At 36.3% G+C, this 5,624-nt stretch overlaps 1 non-coding gene across 1 annotated transcript; it reads left to right on the top strand.

The window, feature by feature from the left end:
- Positions 1-383: 383 nt before the first annotated feature.
- On the top strand, positions 384-489 carry LOC123569950 (U6 spliceosomal RNA). Its single transcript, XR_006693822.1, has one exon. It is a non-coding gene; the product is annotated as a U6 spliceosomal RNA (small nuclear RNA).
- Positions 490-5,624: the final 5,135 nt, after the last annotated feature.

The raw sequence follows: 5,624 nt of genomic DNA, 5'->3' as shown, positions 1-5,624 counted from the left end.
TTAAACGGCTTTAAAATTTACCTGTCGTCTGACTCGTCTGACACTTGTGGAGGCTGCAAGTCATAGCTGAGCTCATACTGTACTGGAAAAATGAATAATGGAATTTTCTTTTATTCCGTGAAAGGTTTAAGAAATGTGCTATAACTTTTTTATACATAAATAAAAGACATCTCAAATAGTAAGGGAAGAAGGATCAAGTAGGTATGTTACTCATTCAAGTTCCCAAATAAGAAAATTTGTCTTGTTTTACTTAATGTATGTGATATTCTCAACAGGGCTAAGTTCCTGAAGACATTAAACAAGAGTTTTGATCTCCCAGTCCTAGCAAGTCTGAATTCAGTCAATTCCACACATGAGTCAAATACACTTTTACAAGACTTATGGTGCTCTCTTTGGCAGCACATATACTAAAAAATTGGAATGATACAGAGATTAATGTGACCTCTGCACAACGATGCCATGTAAATTTATGAAATAGTCCATATTTATTTGAAGAGAAAAAGCCTGCTTTCTGACTGATTGCCTTGAAGGGGGGAAAAAAAAAAAAAGAACCTATTTTTGTGGATCATTTACCAATCACGCCACATAAGAATTTATTTTAGTATATTTTATTTTTTATAAAATTGCTAATGCCAAAGCTTTGTATTAAAATAAATAGTAAAATAAAAATAAATAAATAATAACAAGAGTTTTATGAACTGAAACTAAACTTCTCAAAACCATCTAATATGTTCTTGTTAGGTTTAGGCATATTATTACTAAGACTAATTTAATTATCAAAAAAATAGCAGGAAAAATGTCCATTTATATTTTCACACAGGAACACATTACAATGAGTTGTTCTGGTTGAAAAGTAAGCATTTTTTACCATGAAAAAATATTACTTTATTTTTAGTGTATCGGAGGTTCAGCTGAACTTTCTCTCTCATGTAATTAGTTAATTAGTAATCAAAGCTATTTCAAATTTTTTTTTTCCCTAAACAATGAACCCATAATTTCTTTTTACACATTTTATACATCATATCCACAAATGGGTAGCTCATATATTTTTATTTAGGAAAATATTTTCATGTAGGAAAAACTTCTTAAAAATTCAAATTTTGAAGTGCCAAGTTCTATTCTACTTATGCCTTATTTCTAAAGGGAAAGTAATCTAAAATTTAAATGCAAGAAGGTGTTTTCAGTTGTTTGGTATCCAACAGTCACCTCTCTGCCTGTACATAGACCATTTTCCCATAGCTCCTTTAATATGACAGAGAAGCTAGTGCATAATATTTCCACTTCCTGTACGATCTCACAATAAAGAAAAAAGCATTGTTTGCTCTGCAAATAATAATAAAGACTTAGGTTACGAGTCTTGAGTTCCATGATATGAATCTCACTTCCTGCTCCAGTCATTGGATTTCAATTGACATAAAATACACTGATCTATACATATTTGCTGTGGTATTAAATTAAACAGCATAAATTACAATGCCAGCACGTGAGGTGGCTCACACCTGTAATTTCAGTGCTTTGGGAGGCCAACGCAGGAGCATCACTTGAAGCCAAGAGTTCAAGATCAGCCTTGGCAACATAACAAGATCCCCCTCACTACAAAGTATTAAGAAAACAAAAAAATTAGCTGGATGTGGTGGTGTGTGCCTGTAGCCTTAGCTACTCAGGAGGCTGAGACGGGAGGTTCCCTTGAGCCCAGGAGGTTGAGGTTGCAGTGAGCTACGATCATGCCACTGCACTCCTGACTGGACAACAAGGTGAGACACTGTCTTTAAAAAAAAAAAAAATTACAGAGGGCCGGGCGCGGTGGCTCACGCCTGTAATCCCAGCACTTTGGGAGGCCGAGGCGGGCGGATCATGAGGTCAGGAGATGGAGACCATCCTGGCTAACATGGTGAAACCCTGTCTCTACTAAAAATGCAAAAAATTAGCCGGGCGTGGTGGCGAGCACCTGTAGTCCCAGCTCTTCAGGAGGCTGAGGCAGGAGAACGGCGTGAACCTGGGAGGCGGAACTTGCAGTGAGCCGAGATCATGCCACTGCACTCCAGCCTGGGCGACAGAGCAAGATTCCGTCTCAAAAAACAAAAATTACATTGCCAACAATTAATGTTAAGGTAAATTTTATACGAGAAAATTTCATCACGTATCACTTCCATTTTTATTCCGTTTTTCCCAAAACCACAATGGAATTAATAAATGAACAAACAATCCAAACCTTTGCAGCCAGGAATGATAGCTTTCCAATTTTCAAAACTCTTTAAACTCATTTTGGATCTGCATAGTTTCATAACCTACCCTGAGGGAAGCTTTTCTTCAATTGTTTTCTTAGTTAATGTACAGGCTTCTGCTAGTTTTGGTGTGTGGTTGATCAAGGTGCTACCTCTCTTGCCCATGCTTGTTTTGGTGTCTCATTTTGTATTTGAGGCTTTGACTCACAGAGCTTCCTGTTTTATAATCTTCTGACTCACCAGGAGAGGGAAAATGAGTATCAAATCTCATGTCTTGAAATTTTGTCATATAAATTAGTTTACCTTTACCCATACTGAAGGAACTACCATCTGAATCAGCGATATCACTGCTGGGTACATATCCAAAGGAAAGAAAATCAATATATTAAAGAGATACTGGCACTCCTATGTTTATTGCACCACTTTTCACAGTAACCAAAATATGGATTCAACCTAAGTGACCATCAATTAACAAACGGATAAAGAAAATGTGTTCTATGTACACAATGTCATATTATTCATCCACAAAAAATAAAATTCTGTCGTTTGCAACCCAATGAATGGAACTGTAGGATATTACATTAAGTAAAATAAGGTAAGTACAGAAAGATGAATATGATATGTTCTCCCTCATATAAAGGAACTAAAAAGAATCAATTCATGGAAATAGAGAACAGAAAGATGGTTACCAGAGGCTAGAAAGGGTAATGGGGTACGGGGATAAAACGGAGATGGTTAGTTAGTACAAAAGCAGTTAGATAAAAGGAATAAGATCTAGTGTTCAGTAGAACAATAGGGTAACTATGGTTAACAATAATTTACTGTGTATCTCAAAATAACTAAAAGAGTGGAATTGGACTGTTCCTAGCACAAATAAATGATAAATTCTTGTGGTGACAGATATTACAATTATCCTGATTTGATTATCACACAATTTAATGCTTCATCAAACTATCACATGTGCCTCATAAATATGTACAACTCATATGTATCCAGAATTAAAAAGAACTTCAAAAATACAATTAGATAAGAAGGAATACATTCTAGTGCCCAATAGCACAGTAGTGTGACTGTAGTTAACCATAATTTATTGTATATTTCAAAATCACTAGAAGAGGAGAGTTGGCATGTTCCCAACACAAAGAAATAACAAATGTTTGAGGTGATGGATAGCCCAATTACCTTGATTTGATCACTACACACATTTTATACATGTATCGTAATATCGCATGTAACCCACCGATATGTACAATTATTATGCATCAATTTAACAAGTCTTTGTAATACCTAACTTAACCCTGAAAATAATATTGATTTCTCTCTCTCTCTTTTTTTTTTTTTTTTACAAAGCAAATAACTAGATGGTATATGGAATTAAGTAACTTGCCATAGACTACATAGGTTTTAAGTGTTGCCAAAGAAAATTTGCAGTGGACAGAGTTAAACAGGCAAAGAAGACTTTTTCTTTAAGACTACTGCAACATGGAAGAGACCAGAACTCAACTCCACTGAAACAAAAGGTAGGAGGAATTTTAAATGCTGGGTTAGGTAGAGGAAAAGTACTGACGGGCAATAGAGGGGATGTTGGTGAATGTGATTAGGTCATCCTTGTTTGCTAATTATCCCTTTTGGATATGAGGCTACTATCCTCCAACCGACACTTGGAGAGAAAACGCTGCTCTTTCTATGATTACATTTCAGAGGTACGATTCTTAGGTACTTGAGAAAGACATTCTTAGGTTGCAAAACTAGCAAAGGATTGGGAAAGATGTATATCTCAAAAGGGGTTCAGAAGCAATTTACATTTGCACGTTTTTAAAAATAAAAGTTATTTAAAAAGCGAGGTCATGGCCCTATCTATAGTCAGAAAAAAACTTCTCTAAAGTTTAGCTAAGTTAGGGAGAATGTTTTATTTTGGTCAATGCCTTTTATAATTTTCAGTGTAATTCAATATCCTTCTCTATCAGGATTCAGTTCATAATATTTCTACTATATAAAACTATACCCTCCTCCTTGCCTGCATGAAAAAAGTTTACAGTGTTAAGGTCATAAACGTACGAAATGGCATATGATAATTTTACCTTTTAGATTTTAATTGAGAATTAATAGTTCTTAATAATAAGAGGGGAGGAACCCAAGTCCCTATGAAGGACATAAACACTTGAAAAGTGAACAGTTAGAAGCAAAATGATCCTGGTATATGGTTTTCTCTAACATCATCAGCCTCAAGATGAAGTAGGCATGGGAAACAACAGCACAGAAAAATAACCAGTTTGAAATACCTGTTTACACAGAAAGTCTTATCAAAACTAGCAGACAAGCAAAAGGTCTCTTTATTGTATCACCAAGGAAAGAGTTTGTTTATCTAAAGAACTTCATTTCCTGAGAACTATTATGATTTAAGCGAGGAAATAAAAGATGACTTTTAAAGTCATCTTTTAACCTGGTGAGTATCACCTTTTAACTCGGCTATCAAAACTCGAAATTATACCTGTGGATTGTTTTTATGGTCATCAGAACTAAATACATTTCTTTTCTCTGAAGAAAATCATATTTTAAAAAAGCAGTTTGCAAGAAATAATTCAATTTGCTCTCAAGGAAATTAAGTTCCCACCAGAATGTGCCCACACATTTTGGCCTTTATCCTCTGCAATCTGTTCTGTCTTTCTTCTTGGCTCCCTAGAGTCCATCTATTAACTTTGAGAGCTATGGATAAACTATGGTGAGAGGTTTACCCTCTTCAGTTGAATACTAGTACTGTTTATGTGCTTGAGCCCTACTGAAATTGGATTCAATCACTGCAAACTGCTAAAGGGAACGAATTCAGGCGATACAAATACATCGCAAACTAAAAAGTGGAAATGCAAGCTCCTGAATCCCCCTTCAACCTGCTAGTCTACATCATTAGCATTAAAGTCTATAGCAGAAGAACGTGGCCAATCTGAATATGCATGTTCCAATCCTTTCCTGGATACACAATTTTATATCTCTAATTGGTTTTCAAGCACAATTAGCCGTATTACCCACATTTCAAAATAAAACTTTGAAGGGCCTTTGTTTGTTTGTTTGTTTTGAGATGGTGTCTTGCTCTGTTGCCTAGACTGGAGGACAGTGGCGCGATCTCAGCTCACTGCAACCTCCGACTCCCAGGTTCAAACGATTTTCCTGCCTCAGTCTGCAACTACAGGCCCGTGTCACCACGCCCAACTAATTTTTTATGTTTTTAATAGAGATGGGGTTTCACTATGTTAGCCAGGATGGTCTTGATCTCCTGACCTCGTGATCCCACCCACCTCGGCCCCCCAAAGTGCTGAGATTACAGGCATGAGCCACCGTGCCTGTCTGAAGGGCTTTCTTACTATGGTTCAGGAGTACCTTGTTTCTGCCCCTTTGACAGAT

The sequence above is a fragment of the Macaca fascicularis genome, chromosome 17, assembly GCF_037993035.2.
Source record: "Macaca fascicularis isolate 582-1 chromosome 17, T2T-MFA8v1.1".
NCBI classification, from domain to species: domain Eukaryota; kingdom Metazoa; phylum Chordata; class Mammalia; order Primates; family Cercopithecidae; genus Macaca; species Macaca fascicularis.
Note: the sequence above shows the minus strand (reverse complement) of the source record. Positions and strands in the feature narration are given on the sequence as shown.